The sequence below is a fragment of the Sus scrofa genome, chromosome 1 (assembly GCF_000003025.6).
Source record: "Sus scrofa isolate TJ Tabasco breed Duroc chromosome 1, Sscrofa11.1, whole genome shotgun sequence".
Lineage (NCBI taxonomy): Eukaryota > Metazoa > Chordata > Mammalia > Artiodactyla > Suidae > Sus > Sus scrofa.
In genome coordinates this window covers 125,322,369-125,347,482 of record NC_010443.5, presented here as the reverse complement: position 1 = coordinate 125,347,482, position 25,114 = coordinate 125,322,369, and the positions used below count along the sequence as shown (strand labels likewise).

At 37.2% G+C, this 25,114-nt stretch overlaps 1 pseudogene; it reads right to left on the bottom strand.

Annotated features, from left to right (window-relative positions):
• The window catches only part of LOC100157010, a 59,264-nt pseudogene extending 38,716 nt beyond the window's left edge, over positions 1-20,548 (bottom strand).

Sequence of the window (25,114 nt, the reverse complement as noted above, 5' to 3'; positions counted from 1 at the left end):
ATCTAATGGTTTAAGCTACGCTAGGGGTTCTTTCCTAACGTTAGAGAGACTGAGAAAGAGATATGCCTCCAGGGCAAAGCTTGGTCTCCTGTTACTCCCTTGATCAGAATATTTGAATTAAAAGATTTCCTCACATTTAAAAATTTCTGGCTAGGCTTTGTAATATTAGTCTCTGTAGATAATAAAAACTCAAAATAGAAGATATGGCACTCCATGTCCAAAGAGTACAGTCTTTTGAAGAGAAATACCAATGATCCCATGGTGGTTATGAATGCCTAGATGTTGCTTAGGTCAAGAAAGGACCCAGTAGGGATATGGCTGCCTAGAAAAATCAGAACCTATGACCAGGTCTGTGCAGCAGAGAGTAGAGGTGGAGTTAAAACTAATCAGTGAGATAAGGCTATTTGTACAGCTAGGCAAATCCCAGAAAGCCCATAATATTTCAAGGAGACACTGAGGTTCAAGGAGTCAGGGTTAGATTAGCCACTGCTTCAGTCTTTGAGAAGAGGTACAAGGGTGGGAGCAGATTGTGATATCCACTGTCTGAACACACCATGGGCTTTTATGCTTCCACATGACTAGTCCCTCAGTCTGGAATTCCCATCTCCTAGAAGAATTGCAATGCTAGTGTGATGTCAATGGGACATCCCAAGAAAACCTTTCCTGAAAAAAGGAGAAATAATTGTTGGAGAAAGCCTCAATAATGCTGATATTTAGAATACCTGATATTTGAGGCAGAGTGCTATTCTTCCCAATTTTAAGAGATTAACGCCTTATCCTTATTTCACTAATGAAAAAGAACTGGTCAAAAGTTATCCAGTTATAACTGTCAATGTCAGTATTTCGATCTAAATAAAATTCACAGATTTAAACTCCCTGTTCTTAACCACTATGCTTGTAGGAAAACGTTTGAATTCTCAAATATGTTGGTGAATATATGAAATAAGAAATGCTTAAACAAGTCACAACTGTGTTGACCACTTTAGGTATCCTCTCTCCCCGCCCACCAGAAACATGCTGCATGACCTAGAGGCTAGAGGTGGGGAGCAAAGAGCAAGGGTTTTATTATCTCATCAAACATTTAACTTATTTCTTTCATTTTCACAAAAATTGCAATAAAATAATTTCCTAGTCAAAGGATTCTAAATATCCCACCCTATATGTAGGCTTCAATGCAAGTTAGTTTACCATCCAAGAGTTTTCATACTTTGGTTCCACCTTATTAATCCAAACCTACTCAATTCATTTCAAAGTCCACAGACATTGATGGAGGGCTAGGAGTGTGCCGGTCACTTCCATGGAGGAGAAACAAAGATGGATCCCACAGACTTATCTGCATTTCAAGGTAATCTTCTAAGTGCTGTATCAAAGATGTATTCTAAGTATGATCAACACAGACACAAAAATGATAGTCTGAGTAACAGAGAATGCAAACTTTGAGCTGGGTTTTGCAGTACGAACAGAAGTTTTTCCTGCAGAGAAGAGGTAGAAAGCATATCTCAAGGAGCAGCAGAGCAGAGTAGGAGACTATGGGACAGTATATTGTGTTCAAATAATGGCAAGAGGCTCAGTTAAGGACCAAACAATTATATGCATGAAGCAAATAGCAGAAGAGAAAATTTGAAATGCAGCACAGGGTCAGATTATGGAAACCCTTGCATCTTGTGCTAAGGATTAAACAATACTTGTATGTTTTAATTTTTTAATTAAGATTGATTTTCTTGGGAGTTCCTGTTGTGGCTCAGTGGAAATGAATCTGACTGGTAACTATGAGGATGCAGGTTCAATCCCTGGTCTCACTCAGTGGGTTAAGGATCCAGCTTGCCATTAGCTGTTGTGTACTTCACAGACATGACTCGGATCCCACATTGCTGTGGCTGTGGCACAGTCCTTTAGCTACAGCTCCGATTCAAACCCTAGCCTGGGAATTTCCATATGCCATGGGTGGGGCCCTAAAAAAGACCAAAAAAAAAAAAAAAAAGATAAAACAGATTGATTTTCTTCTTAGCATTCTATCTCAGGTATGTGAATTACAGAAATCTAGAGAATTTTAATTTGTTTACATCCCTTGGCAATCTTACATCCCTTACATCTCTTGTCCACACTACAGGAAGGGCAAGGGAGAAATTCCTCCCTCTTGGTCTCCTAATATAATTAATTTTGCACATATTGAAGCCTGAGATGACTACTTACAATTTTATCTCCCAGGTTATATGGGGAGAAAAAAAATTAAACCATGAATATTAGGAAGGGAAATTTTGTTTTTAAAAAGTTTACTCTTGTAGGAAGTGAAAGATGAATTGAAGAGAAGGAACATGTCTCCTTTTCCCTTATATATCTTTTGAATCTGGCCATAATATTTTCCCCATTGCACTCCAACCCACTCTGCCAATTGCCAACTCCAGCTTGGTCCTCTTCTCACATTGTTCTTCCTGCCTTCTTAAGGATAGAGTGCTTCTCCCTCTTCATTCCAAACAATCTCTCCCCTTCAGGCAGAAGCAAGTCCTGATTCCTCTGTACAGTGTACTAGGTCAGATTTTTCAGATGTAATCCATGTGACAAGGATTCCTAAACAAGTGATAATGCTATTTTCAGCAGTATGGATGCAGCTAGAGATTCTCATATTAAGTGAAGTAAGTCAGAATGAGAAAGATAAATACCATTATGCTATCACTTAAATGTGGAATCTAAAATATGGTACAAATGAACTTATCTACAGAACAGAAGCAGATTCATGGACATAGAGAATAGACTTGAGGTTGCCAAGGGGGAAGGGGGAGGGAGAGGGATGAATGGGTAGCTTGGGTTTGTAGATACAAACTATTACATTTGGAATGGATAGGCAATGAAGTCATACTGTATAGCACAGGGATTTTCTGATTTTCTGCACCAGCTGCTCCAGTGGTCCAAGGCCAAACTTTTGCAGACAGTTGCAAAAGCAAAGCACATAGAAGCTGGGGTTTGGATGCACAGAATGATGGGTAAAAGGGATTCTAGGGGATTTGGATGGAACAATGGCAGGTTCTAGTAGAATAGGGCAGTCCTTTCCTGCTCCAACCAGACTAGTTTGTTCTCTAAAATTCTCTGTGTGTTATTTTGTCTGCCACTCAGAGAGTGAAGCTGAGCTTCTTTTAACTGTTCCTTGGTGTTTAGCCTACTACTTGGCACACAGGATGAAAACATTTTCCTCAAGTAATCTTGGATCTCTCAGAAGACTTTCAAAGCAATTTACCTCCTCGAGATTCCTTTACATCTGAGGAATCTCCCAAAGTCCAGGGAAGACCCTCACAGTATAATATCTGCTTAGGTACACCCTGAGGCCCTCTTTACTCTTAATGTGAACCCTAGGCTATTTCTCAGAGTCTGTGACAACTCCTGGAGGTCAAGAGGATGAGGTGATGCATTTGTCATTCCAAGTGTAAAACCACAGAAATAGAGACTAATTTAGTCAGCTGATGGTAAAGCATCAAGGGATCCTCGGTGACTCCAAAATGCCATTTGCCAGCATGGAACCTGTTCAAATGTAATAGGTCTTCCAAGTTAATGCATTGAAAACTGGCTCAATAAGACCATTTTAAAATGAAAAGTACAATAGAAAATTGACTGTCAGCCATGTGAGGAGACAGTAGGCCTTTTCCTTCTTTCATTTCTCTATTCTTCATAGATGGATAGCAATCTAAGGCATTTACATGTAGAACAAGCCCTGGGAAATTGCTTAACTAAAGCACCTTTCAGCCAAGGCTGGTAGGAACAAAGTGATGCCTATTGATTTTTTAAATCCAAATTCAAGACGAGTACATTGTATTTATACATGTATCTCCGCCCTTACATCACTTTGCCAGTTTTGAGGGAAAATGTTAAAGCTTGGAGAAAAGTGTGTTGCTAATATATATGATTCTCTCTTTTGTCTGTTGTCAAGATTAAAATAGTAACCACTACAACAACTTCCTTTTTGTGAAACAAAGAGCTAATCAAGGGACATTGGGCACTTGCTATTGGCTAGCACAAAAGAGCAGGTCAGCATATATCCTTGTAGCCTGACTCCATTCATAGTCTTTTCTAACTTTGTCTTCTTACCTTGACATTTTCTGGTCTAGAGACTGGAAAAGCTGGCTTTTTAAAGCTTGCCCAAACTCTTCTGGTTAGAATACTGAGGAAGGGTTACTAGAGCTGTCGGTCAGTCATTAAACTTAAAAGACAAGTCAATCTTGCATGTAAATATCAAGTCTCAACCTATAAATAATTTCTTTACTTCATTCTTCTTCTGTTGTGATCATGAATTCCTTTTTTTAAAGTTGTTTTACTTTTCTGAAAATATCAGAATTAAGTATTAAGGATTTTAGATTCTAGCTAAATTTGCAAAGAACACTATATAATTCAGAGTGAGTCACTGTTCTTTAGTTGATGGGGGTTACAGTTGAATACTTAGTAAAAGTTGCCAAGGTTGGTATCAGGGAATGCTGCGGAGCTGAGAGCATAGAGAAGGTAACTATGACAAACATATTAGCACCAGGCAGGACAAACAGACAAAACAAAACAACAAACCAAACAGATACCAAGTTTTCTTTTCTTAATACAAATCTAACATGAAATTGTTAAGCAAGATAAAATGGCAATAATCCCTGTATACTGTAGCAAGGAATTATGTAGAAATATTATAAACAGTGTTCACTTATAATTAAGATCATATTAGTGTCTTAATGCTATTCTAGTTTTAACATATTGGTTATTTTAATTACTTGGATGTCATTGCTTTCAGGACAAATCTGTTTCTCACGATCACACTCTCTCTCTCCACTTATTCACATAAGAAGCACTTATTGAGCACTTTCTGCCTTCTAGGGCCAAGATTATGCACTTTGGATTCAGTGATAAGAGCAGTTCTTCCTCTCAAATTGTTCACAGTCTAGTTGCCTGTGATAGTCAGGGCTCTCAGCTGCAAGCTACAGAATCTATGCTGAGTTAAGCAGGGAAAGAATTTCATTAAAGGACATGAAGTAACTCAAAGAATCACCCAGAAAGAAAGAGAGTCAAATTCAAGTCAACACAAGCCAGCAACAACATCCAGAATGATACCACTATAGGAGCAGCAAGGGCATCTGTGCTGCAGGCACAAGCACCAGACTCTGAAGTTTGCCCCAGAAACACATTTGGGACCAGGCCCTAGAGGCTGTCACTTTTAACCCACCCCTGTGTTTGCCCTAGGTGACCTGATAGTGCTACCATTGCTGTCATCCTCTCCTGAAAGAGGTCCTCCCAGTCTCTGCATTTTTGTTTGCATCATTAGTCTTAGTTTTAAAGGTCCTGTGGGACCTAAAGTTCTGTTAACCAGTAAGCCTAGGTTATGTGCCAGGGCCTAGATAGAAGAGAAGCCAGCAAACTGAATATCAGACATGTTCAGCTTCTCTAGTGGAATTCTCCATTTAAGAATGGTACTGGCATACAGAACAACCACAGTGACAGATACTCACTAGAGTGCCTGATTTTGGTTACCCTAAAATCAACATGTGCTCTGTGTGTGTGTGTGTGTGTGTGTGTGTGTGTATTTTTAGGGCCATGTTCATGGTATATGGAGGTTTCTAGGCTAGGGGTCAAATAAGGGCTGCAGCTGCTGGTCTGCACAACAGCCACAGCAACACAGGATCCAAGACACATCTGCAACCTACACCACAACTCATGGCAACACAAGATCCTTAACCCACTGAGCAAGGCCAGGGATTGAACCCACATCCTCATGGATACTAGTCAGGTTCATTACCACTGAGCCGCAACGGGAATTCCCAATATGTGTTCTTTCCTTACTTACACAGACGGATCTGGGGTATCTAGAAAGAAATGAGCTTATAGGATTTTTGATAAGAGAATGATGTCAACATAACACAGAAGTTGCATTGGTCCATTTATGATTTTTCTCAGAGTACAAACGTTTTGTGTCATCAGCTGACAACTAGTGACTGCTTACACAGCTTAACACAGCAAGCTGTGGAGTAGCACAGGACTATTCATGGTGCCCATTCAAACTCTCTCTCCTATTTATTTGGGCATGTGGTCTGTTCAGCAAGAACTCATTGTGTGATTCCACCCAGTCTTTGTGCATTTGTCCTTGTCTCCATAGATCAGCAGCCTCAATGCTTTTTTATATACAACCCACTTAAAAATAGCCTAAGATATTCTGTAGTATTTATTAGGAATTATAACATCTCAAAAAAAAAAAAAAACTGGCCTAGAATAGTTGTTTTCCTTGCTATTGTTCTGGTTACAAAATTGCATAGGTTTTGAGCATTTGCCCCAATCTATTTTTTTTTTTCTGATAAGTCCTGCAATTATTTGTTAAAAAAAAATTAGGACATGAGATTTCTAGAACATGTAGATCTGTTACAGTAGAAACACTTAAACTTTAAAAAGTGCTTTAATTAACATGATGCAAAAATCTTAGACAGCCATTCACACTCTTCCCCTATTCCCAAGAGGGGTAAAATTCACAATTTTTGGTGCCAGCAACAAACCAAGATCTCTGGGTGATGTTCATTCTCCCCTAGTTCTGTCACAAGTGTAGCTATAACGTATGGAATAGACTGAAAGGTTCACCACTAACCAATATATCTATACAAGAGAGTGAGGAGAGGGATAGGAAAGAAGAAAATAAGTTCAAATTTATAATTATATGGAACATGGAACAAAAAACAAAGTAATATTAGTGAAGCCATAGTTGTCATCTCTGAAGGTGATGTAGAGGCAATAATGCATTGTGATTTCCTCCTTTTATTAATAATTCTGTGTGGCATTTGCCATCAGCAATCACTCTCAGTTAGGGTTCACTGAAAGATCTGAGCACTTTGTGGTAATCCTAAAGAGATTTGCATTAAATTTTACCACTGGGAAAAGAATTACACATAATTCTATAGGTCCTGTCCATTCTCCCCGCTTTCCCATTTTTGCAGCAGCACACCTATACATCTTGGCCATGTACACATAGCAAACCTATGCATACATAGCCAAGATAAGAGGTCCATGGGCTGATGAAAATATTCCTTCATTGGGGATTGAAAATTCTAAACCAAAATTACAGGGCAAGGGAAGCAAAAATTTTTCAAGTGGAACATTATATCACTAGGTCTAATATTAACAGAAGGCTCTCCAACTTTTAAACTCTGGTTCCAAGATCCATACATTCTGTTGATGGAAGAAATAGATTTATATATATTGAGTTATAGTTCAGAGAATTTTCTGTCACTCTAGTGCCTGAATCTTTAATAGGCCATGTCACCATTTTACATGTCCAACTACTTTTAGAGAATGCAGTCCTAAGTCCATTGCTATTGCCTTTTTTCCTATAAAGTGAATATTTATTAGTTAGGAGCATTTTTATTGTGCACTGCAATGTTTAATAAAGTATTTTGTGATTCCTCAGATTGTGATGCTAATATGAGCATGGTAAGCAGGGAAAGCAAAACCATCACCAGTATCCAACTGACATCCTTTCCATGATGGTTAGGATCCAGTATAACTGGATTGCAACTGGATGGCTGGTTCCCCTGAGATATTACTCCACACTGGGATGAGGAAAACTTGGTCACCAACATTGGTTCTTGCTGCTAACATAGTGCTCATTCCTCACTGCAAGTAAACAGGCCAGCCTTGGGTCCACAATATTGAACTCCTTCAACAAGGCCACTTTGTTTCCAGCTTGTTGAGCAGGGGTAGAGTGACTGTGGAAATATGCTGTCCAACCTTCATAAAGCAAGTCATCTTATGCACTTAGTTATTGAAAGCCTTCCCCATCAAGGAAGACTTTTGATTAACATTTGCATTGAAACCAAAATTCTTCCATTTTGAGCCCATTCTAAAAGGTCTATCTATGTTTCATCAAACCTCCTTGATACCTATCTTGCAATTTTGTTATCCCAGAACAAAGAGCCTTCATATAGGTCATATTTCCTTCAAGGAAAAGTTAACAATCAGATATACTGTTGTTTAAAGTTCAGCCTTACCAGGAGGGATATTTTATGCCTTGAAGGAAAGACTAGCTGCCTCATCCATCATCAGACAAGCTCCAGATGCTGGCTCATTGAGGGCTTGCTTCAGTTGCAAAAGTCACCTTCCCCAAGGAAATAACTCTCCCAGGGAAGCACATACCCACTGATTGACTGAGATGGAAATATAAAAGCCTGGCCATCTTTGTCTAATACAGGACAATGCTGTTGACTATGTTGTAGAGTTCCTCATGGGGCCAATCAAGTGTTTTGGTTCTTTATCACCATTTTACTTCTTCCTTTGCTGAATTTGCTTTTTTCCTCCCTTACTTTCTAAGGTGTTGATGCCTGATAAATGTTCTGTATTTCAAACTCCATCTAAGTATTTGTTTCTGAGGACCTAACCTGTGACACTATCTATAAATGAGGCTCAAATGTTTTCCTTCTTAGTCAATGAATCTAGGAACTTACTTGTAGGTAGAGGTTGAAGGAAGTTTGGCTATGCTGCAAGATTAGCTGTACTGGAGTGAAAGTTCCATGTTCATGAAAAAATGTTCTTTCAGGACTTGCTTAATCCAGAACTTTTATGTACAATTTCCACCTGATGATAGAGTGATTAAGTGTATGTCTAACTTTATGAGTTAGTGTATTAGATAAAACCCAGGTTACAACAAATTGCTAAAATCATATGTCACCAGTTAATCCATGGTCAGATTTTTAGTTTCAAGAGTAAAAGTTGGCTCTATAAAATAGTCTTACAACTATCCCAAATATTTGTGGCTTCATTTCCCAAACCTGCAGAATTTCCCTGAGGTTCTCTTTTGAGGGAGACTTGATCCATGCACATCCAAATCTCCCAAAGACACTGTAAGTGCAGCTGTTCTACTGCGTGACAGAGAAATGAGCTCTTATTCCACCAAGTCATAAGATAAAGCACTGCCTGAACACTGAAAGAGAGCTTAGATGCAAATGATCACTTCGAGACCTTCTTAATATTACGTTTCAGAAAAGTATGATAAGCTTTGTAATAGAGCAAAACATATCAGGTTAAGTATGCCCATGGTAATGACCATGGTTCATCTAAGCTAGTGTAAGACAGAGGATGATTCACATAAGGATCCTTGGAGGTAGTGACATCTGGGACAGGATTTGAGGAATAAGTTTGAATAAAGGGACCAAAAAAAAAAAAAAAAAGATGAGATGGCATTCTAAGTCGAGGGAGCAGCATTTGTCAAAGAATTGAGGTGAAAGAATACAGACATGGTCACAATAATGCAAGTTTTGAAGTCAAAACTTGTATCTCTTCTAATTTGTAGGGACTTTATCTGGGGAAAATGCAAACTGTCAAGATAAAGTTTATTTAATATTATTGGGAGAAGCTCCAGCAGTGTCCAAGGGATATATCCTCTCCTAACTGACTGTATATAGAGAGATTGGTGGCAATCTTGCACACATTTAAGGAAAAAAATAAATTGGAAGAACTCTTCCCCACTTGACCCCTTTCAATCCCTGGGAATTTGACTTGGAAGGAGGTTTACACATGCATATACAACCACTTAAAGTGTGTCATAGTGGTTAATAATGTAGGCTCTGGGTTCAGGACTTCATACATTATTGTCTGTGGAGCTCTGAGGTAGTTACTTTACCTTTCTAAATTTTAGTTACCTTGTACATAAAGTGGAGGGACTATATCTTTAAGTTATTGTGAAGATTAAGTAAGATGAGGCCAATAAAGTGCTCAGGGATGTGCAGTCACATAAAAATGTTCCAGAATTAGCTATTATTTCATTATTATTACTTGAAATATTTGTATGATATGCTGCAAATATCAGCTAATTTAGATAAGCATAATAGGACCATAGGCTCATTTTTGTTCTCACTTTAGTGTTCTTTGCTATGATTTGATCACTTTCTCTCCTATGATTTAGGATGGCTACAAACCAAGTTTCAAGTTCATGTGCATGATTATGAAGATAATCGAAAATCCATTCTCTAATGCCATCAAATCATTATGTTTATGTATGCGTTTAACATTGCCAAATCTGGAATGAAGGTTAATGTTCGTGGCCAAGAACAACCATTTGCGAATTTATGAATTTGAATCTCATTTGGCTTTATTGACAAAAATAATCACTAGAAATTCAAGTAATTAATTTATATTAACATCAGGGATACTAGGCATATTTGTGATATCTGGACTAAACAGACAGACATTTATCTTATCTAACCATACCCTCTGTGTCTTACTGTAAATCAGGAAGAATGCTGCATAGAAAAAGAAGATCAGAGTTTATCACACTCTGCACCACACAAAGTATTTTCCAAAATGGGTTTTGAAAACTGCTGATTTTTGGTGATTAAAAACCGTTCTTCTGTCTACAACATTGTAAATTGACTATACTTTAATAAAATTAAATTTAAAAAATGGTTCCTCTGTGAAAATGGATTCCATAGTCAATATGGGAAAATATAAGGTTTGATTCCAGCTTGAGATTTAATGGACATAGAAACATTGTATAAGTTTAAGGTGTACAACATGATGATTTGATACATGTATATATTGTGAAATGATCACCATAAGGTTAGTTAACACATCTAGCACCTGGCATAATGACTTTTATGTGTATGTGTATGTTGAGAACATTTAAGATCTATTCTCTTAGCAACTTTCAAGTATACAAAACACTCTCATTACCATGCTTTAAATTAGGTCACCAGAACTCATTCATCTTATAACTGGAATTTTGTACCCTTTGACCAACACTTTCCCATTTCACCTCCACTCCCAACCCCTGCCCTTGGCAACTACCAATCTACCCTCTGCTTTTATGACTTTGGCTTTTTTTAGATTCCACATATAAGTGAGATCATACAGTATTTGTTTTTCTCTTGACATTTCATTTAGCACTCCATCCATGTTGATGCAAAAGGTAGGACTCTTTTTTTTTTTTTGGTGAAGAATATTTCACACATCACATTTTCTTTATCCATTCACTTGTTAGTGGACACTTAGGTTGTTTCCATGTGTTGGCTAATGTGAATAATGCTGCAATGAACATGAGGGGTACAGATATTTCTTTAAGACTGTGACTTCATTTCCTTAGATATATACCTAGAAGTAGGACTGCTGAATCAAATGATAGTTTTATTTTTAATTTTTTGAGAAACTTTCACGTGTTTTTCCACAATGGCTGTACCAATTTACATTCCTACCAACAATGCACAGAGGGTTCTTTTTTCATACACTTAACAGCTCTTATCTCCTGTCTTTCTGATAACAGCCATTTTAACAGGTATGAGATGATATCTCCTTCTGGTTTTGATTTGAATGTCCCTAGTGATTAGAGATATTAAATATCTTTTTCATGTATCTACTGGCCAGTTTTAAAGTTAAACAGAATTCCTCTTTGCAAAATCTCTCAGAAACTTTGTCATGTACTTATAAGTTGTAGATCTCTAAGAGGGGCTACAGCAGTGCCATCCATGTGAAATACAGCATGAACCACATATGCATTTTTTAATTTTACAGATGGCATATTAAAATTAAAGAGGTAAAATTAATTTTAATCATGTATTTTCTTAATTCAATATATCCAAGATGATATCATTTAAGCACATGACTGATACAAAATTATTATTGATTTTTTTACATTTTCTTTCCTCCCACATTAAGTACTTGAAATACAGTATTTATTTTCAAATTGCAACACATCTCAATTTGGACTAGCTGCATTTTAATAGCTCAACAGCTGTATGTGGTGAGTGGCTACTACATTTGACAGTGCAGGGCTAGACTATGCAGTATTTCTCAGTCTGGCTTTTCTAAGATGTGTTAGAAATGCTTCACATCTTTCATGGGATTTGTTAAGGGATTATATGTCATGAAATACATGCATTTTGATAAACACTCATTTACGGGGAAGACTAGTGAAGATATCACTAGATGCAAGAGAAGTGTGAAGAGATGGAAAATGCCTTCCAGATACAAGATTTGGGCAAAATGGAAGGCTGCATGGCTGTTGTGAATAACATCATCATACAATATCACAACTTGGTGTATTGACCTATATGCTGGAGCAGACTGACATCCAACTGGATTACCCAGATGAGTATGCAAAAGGAAAATGAAAACACAGCATGTCAGCAAATATAATTGAGTGAGTGATGCTCAGAGCTAGAGCCTGGAGGTATACCATATACAGCCTTTCAAGGGAGGTTCTCACAGGCTCTAAGAAGGACAGTGATCCCCTCTAAATTTAGTCATTTTTTTCCTATAAAAAGGAATCCTGGAAAAGAAAGTATTTAGCTCTTAGAATTTCTTCCATATTCTAAGTCACTTCTAGACATTTTAGGTGAAATCCAATAGATAAGAATTGCTGAAAAGAGATGCTGAGCTTTTCATCCCAAACAAGGTGTGGCTTGAATCCATAAGGACGTCTTATTCTCATCTTGAAGGATCATAGCCCCAGTTGTTTCCCCCTACCCTAAAGTAAATACCTCAGTGACTGCCTTGGCATTAAAGTGTATCCTCCAGGCCTGAGTTCATTGTTTACTTTCCCAGGCAGCTAGATTACTCATAGGGCTTTAGGGCAAAAGAGAATCTATGCTCAAAGACTGATATAGGTTTGAACACTGTACACATTTCCATTCCAAAAAGGGATAATAATAATGAGACAGATTCAGGGACCAGTCTAGAGCCTTTCTCTATTGAAAACAAACTCCTTTAACAAGGCAAAAAAAAAAAAAAAAAAAACCACAATCCTTTTCACAACATTTGCTCAGGTGTCTTGAATTTAAACCTAAAGAGAAGAGCAAGGAGGGGCAAGGTGAGGAAAGATGCAATTTGTATAATTGCAGTACTATTGATAGGAACACCAATACTGCCAGATTTAATTATTCCTTTCATCTTGCTTTATTTCACTCTCAAAGATCAATACACTTGTTCCCTTCTTAAGCAGCAACGATTTCTACAATCTAAACATAAATTAAATCATGCACTGCCATCTCAGTGTTTAGAGACTCTGTCAAAGACATAGCCCATTATAATTATTTTCTCAATCATTCGCCACAAGAGAAACACTTCAGGCAACACTAAAACTTAACTTAATCACCAGAAACAATATCAGCTCAACAAATGGATCTTATTAGATGGCTATTTTACAAAAGGAGTAAAGCTCATTTCCCAATACTTTAATTCTCTGCTAAATTTCAAACTGTGTTTACATACAGAAATTGAACTATTGCCATATTTTATATGAACCATAAATGGAATAGTATCATGCATACTGTTATTAAAACTGATTTCCAATGCAGCATATGCAAATTTCTAAGATCACAAATCACTGTGGGTAGTTTATTTACTTCCACCCTTAAAAAGAACTGTATGTTAATGCTAAAATTGAGTAGTAACTATAGAGTATAGAAATGGCTAAAAAGAAATAAACTGAATTATTTGAAGACAAAGCACTTATAAGAAAAGCAGCAGCTCAGATGACCTCCAAAACTTTTTCAGATCCAAGAGATTTCAGGTGAAATATGAATTACACAAACAAATGTAGAATTGTGAAAGACGCCAGTGGTGTTGTAACTGTGAGCAGATGACCCAGTAATGTCAGAGGTATGCATCAAAACATAATTCTACAGCATAAATATGAAGAAACTCATATGTATACACCAAGTAAAAAACAAAAGCATGATAATTATTCAATCTTATTAAAATCAAGTATAGTAATACCATACTACTGGGAAATGAGAAGTATGTATATATGTGTGAATGAACATGTGTATAAATATGTGCATGTGTATGTACATATGTGTGTTTGTATGTGTTTTTGCACATATCTATTTTGTTTACATAAATGTGAGACTGTATGTATATGTGTGTTTTCAAGTGTGCTCCTAATCTCTATAAATAAAATCATTAAATATATTTATTTTGAGGATTTTAAGGACAACAGTAGAATCTGTTATAGCAAACATTTTGTTTTAAAAATATATTCAACCATATATAGAAATTAATAAAAAAATCATGTAAAATTCAATTTTTTTAAAGTAGTGAGGAGAGATTTTGATTAAAATGATTTTAGAAGAAGCTCTAAAGAGTGCATTTTTATCTTGTTAATTTTTTATTATGACTTATTTAAAACTTACAAAATGTCTAGAGAGAAAGGAAACAAATTTCCTGTAGCTATTATTAGATTTAGTTAAATCTATCAACTGGCCGTATTAACTTTAAAAATAATGTTATATTTTTAGTAGAAGTTTCTATATACTCTTCTACAAACTCATTCCTGTCCTTGCTTCCTCACAAGTAATCACTATCATAAAGTACTGTATCCTTTCCGTTCATGATTTTGTGCCTTTAATATTTAATCATATTAAACATATAATGCATTACTTGCATGTTTTTATGGAATAACAATCCTATTGTAAATGTCATTTCATATTTGTCTTTCTTTGCTCAAAATTATGTCTTTGAGATTTATTTACATCAATAAATATTCATATTGTTAGCTTTAGTGAATCCATTAATTGCTATGCAGGAGTCACTGTAAAAGTCTAACACTTTATTTTTGTCCATTCTCAAATTAATAGACATTTATTTCCAAATCTGTTCTTCTTTTTTAAAATTTTTTATTTATGTTTTTCTATGCCCATGTATTTTATTTCATTTTATTTTAATTTAATTTTTTTAGTTGTTATTTCCCCAATACATTTTTTTTTCTCCTGTACAGCATGGTGACCCAGTTACACATACATGTACATATTCTATTTTCTCACATTTTCATGCTCCATCATAAGTGACTAGACATACTTCCCAGTGCTACACAGCAGGATCTCGTTGCTAATCCATTCCAAAGGCAATAGTTTGCATCTATTAACCCCAAATTCCCAATCCATCCCAATCTCTCCCCCTCCCCTGTGGCAACCACAAGTCTATTCTCCAAGTCCATGATTTTCTTTTCTATGGAAAGGTTAATTTTTGCCTTATATTAGATTCCAGATATAAGTGATATCAAATCTGTTGTTCTTCTAATCATTCAAGCAAGGATTATTCCTGAACAAGTACCCCTGAGCACATATCCCCCAAATATGCTGTGGAACCTGAATTGTTCCACAGAATTGTTGAGTTTCTGGGAAGGGCATCTTTGACTTTAAAGGATCACTGCATTGCTTTCCATTGTGTTTGTACAAGTTAAATTTTAGTATATAAAATTTCATATTATCTCACATCAAACCAGAACTTGCTATCAGGTTTTTAAATTTTGTCAGTGTGAAAGATGTGAAATGGTAACTCAACCTTTTGTTTTCATTTGCACTTTGTTGGAAGGAGACAAGATGGTGGAGTAGAAGGACTCAAGCTCACCTCCTCTAAGGCAAACACCAAGCTCACAACTTACTGCTGAAAAATCATCAGCAAAAAAAGACTAGAAACTGCCAAAAAAGATACTCTACACCCAAAGACAAAGAAGCCAAAACAAGACTGTAGGGGATCCCATTCATAACATAAGCAAGTCTCATAACCTGCTGGGTGGGCAACACACAAACTGGAAAATAACTATCACAGAGGTTCTCCCACAGGAGTGAGATTTCTGAAGCCCTGTCAGGCTCCACAGCCTAGAGCTCTGGCATTGGGAGGAAGAACCCCTAGAGCACTGGTTTTGAAGACCAGTGGGACCTAATGCAAGAGCTCCATGGGACTGGGGGAAATGGAGCCTCCATGCCTGGAAGGCACATACAAGGTTTCACATGCACTGGGTCCCAGAGCAATGCAGTGACTTCACAGGAATCTGGGCCAGACATACCTGTGGGTCTTTGAGGGTCTCCTAGGGAGGCAAGGGTTGGCTGTAGCTCATGGAAGGGGTGGGCAGGACCCTGAGGGTTGTGGCTCCAGGGAGTAATCATGGGTGTGAGCTCCCCTGGAGGACACCATTTTGGAAGCTAGACCTGGCCCCATCCAACAGCCTATAGGCTCTAGTGCTGGGAAACCCAGGACAAAAAACAAACAGGATGGCAACAGAGCCCCACCCACCATCAGACAGGCTGCTTAAAGTTGTACTGAGCTCAGAGCTATCTCTAAATGTGGCTTGGACATGGCCCTGCTCACCAGAGGGACAAGACCCTGGACCCTGCTCCTCTCACCAATGGGCAGGCACCAGTCCCTCCCACCAGGAAGCCTGTGCAAGCCCCTGGATCAATTTCACCCACCAGGGGGCAGACAGTAGAAGCCCCTGGAAAGGAGACCACAAACACAGACAGAATGATGCAATAGAAGAATATGTTCCAGATAAAGGACTAAGACAAAGCCCAGAAGAATAAGTGAAGTGGAGATAAGCAATCTACCTGAAAAAGAACTCAGAGTGATGATAGTGAAAATGATCCAAGATCTTCGAGAAAATGTGCACTTTGCTGTTTGTCAATTAGCCCATCATGACATGAGTTCCAAATATTTTTCCAGTTTATCATTAGCCTTTATACTTTGGTGTCTCTCCAAACTTTTTTTTCTATTATTTTTTTCCTTTTATATGTATATTTTCTTGTTATTTCTTTGGTATTTACCCTTTTCTCCTTTTATTCCAGATTCTTAAGGAATCCTTGTCTCCTTTTTTTTTCCTTTATTTAAATACACATTTAAAGTTTTGCTTTGGTTCTCAAAACTTTCCTCTGGAGACAATTGTTCATTCAATGAAGTAATTTAAACAGTGAGAATTTTAAGAATAGTAGGCTGAAGTATGTAAAAAAACTTTAAATGATTCTTTTGGGTTTCTTGCTATCACACAAAGTGGGTGGCTACCTAGGCTGCCTGCATGGTTGGGGCTGGGCTTGCATACATAGTACAAATTTAATTGTGTTTAAGCTGGCATGCCCAGTAATCATGAACAAGTGCTTTTTCCAATTAAGAAGCTTCAGCTTTGCTCCCTTTAGGTCATCTTATAAATAAAGACATTAGAATTCTGTTTAATAAGGAGATCAGTGAGCCCTAGTCAGCAGAACAACTTCTAGAAACTTGGCTGAATGATTAGGGAGTTATCCTAAGATATTACCAGCTTAATCCAGTGTCTTCTAACTACGCCTCTCAGTACATATTATTGTCCTCAGAGAGCAATCAAATACTTTAACTGGAAACTTTCTTCTTTGTGTGTGCCAAAGGCCAAGACAGTTTAAAATTTTAAGATTCAAAATCTTTAACCAATAGACTATTAGAAATCTTCTTCCAAAATCCCTTGCAGATATGATAGCAATGTATTACAGCATCTTATAGATGGCTGTCTTTACAGATTCACACATAATTCCATTTGGATTGATTTCCATTATTAAGGTTTCTTGGGGTTCATGATCATTTTAATCATTGGTGTCTTTATCTATCATTGTTTTCCATAAAATATGAAAAAAAACCTTTATTTTGGGTAGAGAAACATTTCCTTTTTTTTTTTTTTTTTTTTTTTTTTTTTTTTTTTTAGGTCTACAAATGTGGAGAGCACAGATAATAAATCCATTTACAGAATCTCCATTTTATGGACTCCATACACAATTTCTAAAGAAGAGATTATAAATTAGAACCAAATTTCTAGAGACTTTTCTTTCTGAGAGAAGAAAATATTTTCCTCTTGCTTTCTCCTTTTTGATTTATTTTCTTTTTTAAAGAACTGAGATGGGCACATTTGATAAATGATAGTTGGAAATAGTTTTTTTGGATCCACCATGAGAATGACTGGCCAATTTTCATCACTAGATGTTTTAAGAGTCATGTTTTACTGCAAATGTCATAAGGTTTTTTTTCCCCCTAAAAGGCTATAAATAGCAAACTTTATATACATTTATGCCAATAATGAGGGTTTAGTCTAGTGATGTACTCATAATTGTCTAAAAATTGACTTTATGGAAGAAAAAAAGCCCCAATTTTAGCATTTGCTGATTCTGTACTGTAAATACTCCCACTAGAGGCTGATTTCCAACTACTAATGTGATGTCATTAAACATGGAATTGGGAAGAGAATCATAGTAGTAGAGTCATACATGTAAATACACCATTACATGTATTTCCACCATATAGGTATAAGTAACCTCAAGAGTATAGGTAATGTTTAATTAAGTGGAAAATAATGAGTATTGAATTAGTATATTGGCTTTATTTTAATTTATTTACTTTAATATATGTAATTAATTTTTAATTAACAGCTGGTTTAATGATCGGTAAACAAAGTTCCTAAAAATTTAGCGAGTGGCTCTTGTGAAACAGTATCAGTATCTGCAGCACATCACTGGTTGGGTCTTTCTGTGACTCTTTGGTTTTGTGACTTGTCCTTGTGAAAAGTAAAGTATAATAATTGGGGTTTTCAGGGAAATTATTTCTTTACTTGGTAAGTTAATTTCCTTTTTCTTTTGGAAAAAAGATATAAAAATACTTTTTCTATCATTCCACTTATTTCCCACATTTTTTGGTCAATTTATGTTACATTTTTATTAGAAAGTAATTAATTATAATTTTATTAGTACTTTTAAAGAGAAACATTTTTGTATGACAGAATTTATATTTATACCAAATCTTTGAAGCAAGTAGATTTCCTCATAGTTAAATAAAGCTAAAATTGAGGTCCTCTGTTGTTAAGACATTACCTCAGTTTTATAATATTAGTGAATAATTTCATTAGTCCATTTTGGATTTTGAAAGGAAAATGCTATAGAGTGAAAAATAAGAGCCTGGAAATCAAATGATCTTAGATTCAAATCCTGGCTTTGTTATTCACTAGCTGTGTGCACTTGTGCAGGTTAGTTAATTCTCAGACTCAGCTCCTTTTCCTTAAATGTAAATAATAACACCCCACTTTTGAGACAGTGTAAATATGATTAATAAATATGTGTATTTGAAACATTTGATCTCCAAATGAATTTTGAGAGAGCTTATCAGTTTCTCACTATCTCTGTCTGAATTCTGCACTTAACTTTGCATTTATTTTCAATTGGAAAAAATGTATTATAAGCACATGAAAAGATTATAAAACAAAAATAAGTCTACCTCATACCACAGACCCTCAGTCCCCCTCACCAAAGGTGTATCTTCCCACGATACTCTTTCAATTTCTTATTCTCTTTACAAAAATGATCAATGCACATTTATTTTCTTTAAAAAATAGTCAATACATATATAACTATGTATATATGACTGTTCAGCACCTTGTTTTTTTTAAACCTAACAGTACATCCTAGCAATTATCCTATTAAAGTACACATACATCTGCCTCATTCTTTTGCCTGGCTGCATAGGACTCTACTCTAGCAATGTGCCAGTATCAGACCAGTCCCTTGATGAAAATGTAGGTTGTCAGTGTTTTTTTAAAATTATTACAGTGAATATATTTGTATATACATCATAGTACACATGTACAGTAATATTAATATAGCAATTTTATGGAAAGGAAATGATCGAGTCCATAATTTCTTCATTATACTATTCAGTGTTACTGTGGGAATTTAATGGAATAATTCAGATAAAGTGCTTAATGCAAAGTCCAGCAGAAAGTAAATGATAAGTAAATGTGATGTATTATTATGTATTATGTAGGGTACCTGTGGCTCTCAGTGCCTGCAGGCAAAGCATTATCCAGCAGCCGCAAACAAAGAGAGGCAGGTGCTAGATATTGGGAGCACAAGCACTCTGGCGGGAGGTGTATGTCAGAAGAGCTAAGGGATCAGAGGGCAACAGGGTAGAGTCCTAAAGCTGCCCACTCCAAAAACATTACATTATTTCATTTTTCTTAAAGAGTGATATGGATGTCACTGGAAATGGTCTTGCTAGACCCAATAATTATTTTTTAGGCTTAAATGATAGATCGTTCAGTCCAATGATCACTTTTGTTCTGGGTGATATAAAGCAAGTATGACAATTTTTTATGTTTTCATTGAAGACTTTGGTAAGTTTTAGACATTTTCCATAGGCATTGAAGGCAAAAGAAGTTTAAGCTTTATTACTTAAGTTTATTCTATAATATTTATTACTGAAATCAGAACATTTTAATCACCCTCTATGAGGAGAAAGCCAATAAACTGGAAACTGGTTTATAATCTCCAGTATCAGGCAGCCAGGCCTTTGGCATTAGAGCTTATGTATTGACTCTGCTTTGTGGTTCATGCCAAAGCAGAGGCCCCACAAATCCCATTTTTTAATTGGATTTTTTCCCTTTTTGTAACAAACAACTCTCTATCTCTATATTAGGAAATATTCTTCTTCCCCGCTGAGTGCTTAAAGGTTAAGCATTCAAGACAGGAGGCAGATTTATTCTGGCTTTTTATTTTCACATATTGGATTGCTTTCTTAGTATTCACTCAGCATTCAAAATGTGAAAGCGTCTCAAAGCTAAGACGCCTTGCTTCTTGTTCCTGAAGGTATTCATGAGAAGAAAACATAGCATTTGAACTAATTAGATATATATTTATATTTAAAGGAAAGACAACTGTATGCTTTTTTTTTTCCCCAGGAAAAAAAACTAGGTATTTAACCTAGTTACCATTACATACCATACTATCCATAGGGAAGCTCTGCAGGTGCCCTGCAAGGCAAGCTTGGAACCATGCATCTTGATAGTGGCTCTGCCACAACGTGCATAAAGCATGTCTATTGCCCTATTTACTTTCAGGGAGATTATCAGAATCTCAGAGCCCAGATCCTTACAGTCCTAGATGCCAAGCTAATTCAGCTACTAGGCTGTTTAAAACATTTTGTGAACAGTTACTGTTTCTAGTGACTTGGGTGCTTGTCAGTAAATGACGGTGAAAGTCAATATCAGAAGGCAGGAGGATCCTGAGGAGGCTGCTGGGTGCTGGCTGGTGAAATTAGCCCTTGGAATGACTGCAGGACTTATCTACAGTGGCTTTCATGTGCTAGAGGAAAGGCTTATCGCCCAGGTGGCTGTGAGGCCAATGGGAGGTGTCTGGGGCAGGGCATGGGAGCAGGGGGATCTAAGCCAGCCATGCCTACTTGCACTAACAGGTTAGATGGAGATTTTCAAAATGGTGCCTCCCAGGAGTTCCCATTGTGACACAGCAGAAATGAATATGACTAGTATACATGAGTATGTGAGTTCCATCCCTGGCCTCATTCAGTGGGTCAGGGATCTGGCATTGTTGTGAACTATGGTGTAGGTTGCAGACATGGCTCGGATCCTGAGTTGCTGTGGCTGTGGCTGTGGCTGTGGCTGTGGCTGGCAGCTGTAGCTCTGATTTGACCCCTAGCCTGGGAACGTCCACAGAGGGCAGGTGCGACCCAAAAAAGAAAAACAAACAAACAAAAAAAACCCCAAAAACCCCCAAAAGGGTGCCTTGCAATGTTGGTATTATTAGCAAGTTAGCCTAAAATTGCCAAAAAATGGCTCTGTTTTTTAGGTTGAGTGAGTCTGCTCTGGTGTCCTTTAATAAGCAGGTTTTCCATTCCCCATTGGTTGTCAAAGAGAGGTGTTGGGGGTGTGGCTTTCTCCTGGGCATATCTAAAGGTTTGGGTGCCTGATGTGAAGCTCAAATCCCTTGCTCCTCTGGGAAAATAACTGTATCTGTGATTCTCCCTGATTGCGGATGACTGCAGCCAGAGTGTAAAGTTGTTTCTTGGTGTAATTATACCTCTGTTTCTCCTACCCTCTCAGAGCTGTCCTTTTAACCTTTGTTGTGGAGACTGTATTCATCCAGTTTTCCTTTAAGAGGAAATTATTTCCTATATAGTTGTGGATTTGTGTCCTTGAGAGGAGGTGAGTCTCCTTTCCTGTATTACAATACACAGATCTCTTTTGGTTTTCCTCCTAATTCTTTGGCAACAGTTTCTAAGCTGGACTTTCACACTTTATGGAAATGTAGATTCTAATTCCTTGCTCCCAATCTTCTTCCACTTAGAGATCACTTTCTTCTAGGATCCTTCCCTGACCCACAAAGTCTAAGTAAGGTGTTTTAGAACTTTTCCTGTTGCAAAAACACCCTGTGCTTCCCTCCCTTCTCTCATAGTGGTCACATCTTAGCTGGGGATAGTGGGTTTGCCTGTCTTTATTCCTTACTGAACTATAAGCTCTTTGTGACACCAGAATTCACTGAACTTATTTATCTCTTTAACTCCAGTACCCTAACACAGTGCCTGGCATATAATAGATTCTCCAAAAATATTTTTTTAAAGCAATGGCTTTTAATTCTTTCTTAGCCCTGATCTATTTCCTATAATTTAGCTGCCTACTAAGCACTTCTAACTTAGTTTCTAGCTAGTACTTTTATTTCAATACACTCGAAGCTGAACTCCCTTCCTCACAACCTCCAGGCCTTCTTTTCTCCCCATGGCAACTCTATTATTCTAATCTGCTTGGCTCTAAACCCTGCCTCCATCTCTCGCTCTTTTCTCTCCCTTGCCAGTCCCATCAATGAGTTAACAAGCCTGTAGAGTCTCCTTTTTCAAAGTCTCTTTAACTTCTCTCTTTTGCTATTTGCTTCCACGATCCTAATATAAAAGATTTATATTTTGGGTTTTTTTTTGTTTGTTTGTTTTTTCTGGCCAAGATTTGCTGTGTTTTGACTAGATGACTAAAATAGTCTTGTGCATTTCAATTTCTAATCTCCTTCCAATATATCCCATGATTAGATTAATTTCTAGACAATTCCAATTATATTACTTCTTTGTTCAAAATCTTCAACTATTCTTTATTCTTGATTTAGTTAAAAAACAAATAGCCTAACATTTAAAGGCTACCTAATACGGCCCTGATCTGGCTGTCCATCTTTATTTCTAACTTCTTATACATTCCTACCTGGGCACTTTTGTTCACTTTCTCCCCCATTAGTGGAATGCCTTCTTTCTATCCTTTTTCTTCATATGTTGGAAGCCTCCCCTTGCATCAAGGTTCATGATAGAGGCTGCCTCCAGCATAAAGCTTTCCCTGATTTCACTTGATGAAATATGATGTCTCTCATTTTATTTTATTAAAGTATAGTTGATTTACAGTGTTGTGTCAATTCAATTTCTGCTGTGCAGCAAAGTGACAGTCACACATATATATACATTTTTTTAAAATTTAATTTAATTTTTTTTTTTTTTTGCTTTTTAGGGCTACACTCATGGCATATGGAGATTCCCAGGCTAGGGACCGAACTGGAGCTGTAGTTGTCGGCCTTACGTCACAGCCACTGCAACTTGGGATCTCCGATCCTCTGAGCAAGGCCAGGGATCAAACCCACATCCTCATGGATACTGGTTGGATTCATTTCCACTGTGCCACAATGGGAACACCTACCATTCTTTTCTTATATTATCTTCCATCATGGTCTATCCTGAAGAGATTGTATGTAGTTCCCTGTGCTGTACAGTAGGATCTCTTTGCTTATCCATTCTAAATGTAATAGTTTGCATCTACCAACAGCAGGTCTCTGCTGGCCAATTATTCCATAAATCTCAGTGTACATATGCCAATCCTAAACCTCCAGTATATCCTTCCTACCCCTCTACCTGTTCTGATTTGGTAACCATAAGTTTTTCAAAGTCCAGGTAGTATTCATACTCACATATCTAGATTAAGTTGCCAGCCCCTCTGGGACTTGGGAATAAGAGGAGGCTGCTCTTAGCCTGAATAAAAGAGACTTCATGCCTGACTTGTTCGCAGGGAGAACAAACACGGCCATGTTTGCCCTTACCAGAGCACAAAAGGACAGGGCATATCCATCCTTTTACTGTTCAGAGTAATGGGGAGCCCAGCTGGGGTGGTTACCAGGTTCACAAAGAAACAGGCAAAATTTTGGCAAGTCTTAGGGAGACCTAGCAACAAAACCCATTTCCCCCACCCCCTTTCCCATCCATTTGAAATGCACGTCTCTTCAAAGCAGCATGAAATCCCTGGGAACTTCTTGTGCTCTTTCAACAAGTCAGTTCTATGAAGGGAGAAGATTCAATCACCTCTGACCCCCAAAACCAGCGCCAACTCTGGCTACCAGCAGTCTTGGCTTCACAAAAGAACCTTTTACCCAGGTCCCCTCCTCTCCCTGACTCCAATCAGTCTCCTTGCTGCTTCAGATGACAGCAAAGAGGGCATGTGTACTCTGTATCACTGCTTCTCTGGAAATACCTTTGTGATGGCCTCTATGTGCAAAAGTACCCCTTCACAAATAGACATCCCTACTTGTCAAGAAGAAGAGGCCAATGCAAATGAAAGACCCCTTCTACCTTTACACTCGGTGAAATTTTTTTGCAAATGGAACAAATTAGCTCATGCCAATAATGAAATGGTTCTGCTGACTCTCAGCAATTTAAGTCTGTTAATTAAATTGGAACTGCTTGCCTTCTGTGGTTCAGTAGAAAGGATTTATAATCTGAACATACATGTTTTAAATAAAATGTTTCTGCTGAGTCTTTGTTTTCGTCTGTAAACTAGTCCTGAGTTAGCCTGAAGCAAGAATGCTGATGGAAAATGGAGACCCAGACACATTGCAATGCCTGATGGATGGGCGAAGCCACCCAGCTATGCTGCTTCATTTTTCTCAGAAGGAAGAGGGGTTGCACCTCTGCTCAGAGGACATAAGTCACAAGGTCGGAGGTCAGGGGTCACAAGTATATAAAGCTTTATGATCGTTAGCTGACAGTTATTCCCACTGGATGGAGAGAGAAAACTGTGCTTATTCTCTCTTTCATGTCTTATCTCTCTGAGTTTAATTTCCTTGTTACATTCAATCTGAAAACATTGCTTTCTCAGCGTTTCTGCTATTTATTCTTCTCTATCTCATTCCTTTTTACTACTGTTTGCTCCAACATCCTATTTACCTTCTCTCAGTCATGTTATTACTGTTTTATTTGTTTTAGCCAGCTCTCAACCTTCTCCAGAAACTTACTGTTACTGAGATTTTTTATTGACAAATTCCTGCCTCGTTGAAGAAATGCTGAATTAAATTATAGAGATAAACTCTTTGTGCTCTTGTAATTTTTTCTATTAAGTTTATTTTGTTGATATGTATTTCTATATTTTATTTTGGCTTAGATGAGTGGATATAGAGAGAAGGGGAATAGCATACTATGTTTTTCATTTTTACTTCCAATGCCTGCTTCCTATCTTACTCAAAAATATGAAGAGTCTAGATAAAAATTAGCCTTAAAAAACTTTATGGATTTCTCAGCAAATTTAAGAATAAAA